This window comes from Etheostoma cragini, unplaced genomic scaffold (genome assembly GCF_013103735.1).
Source record: "Etheostoma cragini isolate CJK2018 unplaced genomic scaffold, CSU_Ecrag_1.0 ScbMSFa_849, whole genome shotgun sequence".
Classification (NCBI taxonomy): Eukaryota; Metazoa; Chordata; class Actinopteri; order Perciformes; family Percidae; genus Etheostoma; species Etheostoma cragini.
The window spans coordinates 12,250-12,484 of NW_023269482.1; the positions used below are offsets into that span (position 1 = coordinate 12,250).

A 235-nucleotide genomic window follows, 5' to 3' on the forward strand; every position below is an offset into this window, starting at 1 on the left:
GAAATAGCCGCAACTGCAGCCTTTAATCAGGCCTTCCTGGGGACACTGAGCCAGCTTGTGGAGGCCATGCGCAGCCAGAGGGACCAGCTGAACTAGACAGTATCCCGTTATGGATAAGCCCACCCCCAGACTTTGTCCCACATACTGTGCAATATATAAAATGACGTCATGGCAGTTTCCGGCTGCGTAGCTATGGTGACCAGCCACGCTGAGGCGCTACTCAATCTGCAAATGG

The 235-nt window shown here is 53.6% G+C and overlaps 1 protein-coding gene across 1 annotated transcript in view; it reads right to left on the reverse strand.

The window, feature by feature from the left end:
- LOC117941494 (protein krueppel-like) overlaps nucleotides 1–235 on the reverse strand; it is a 6,853-nt gene that overhangs the window by 6,237 nt on the left and 381 nt on the right. The window lies entirely within an intron of this gene.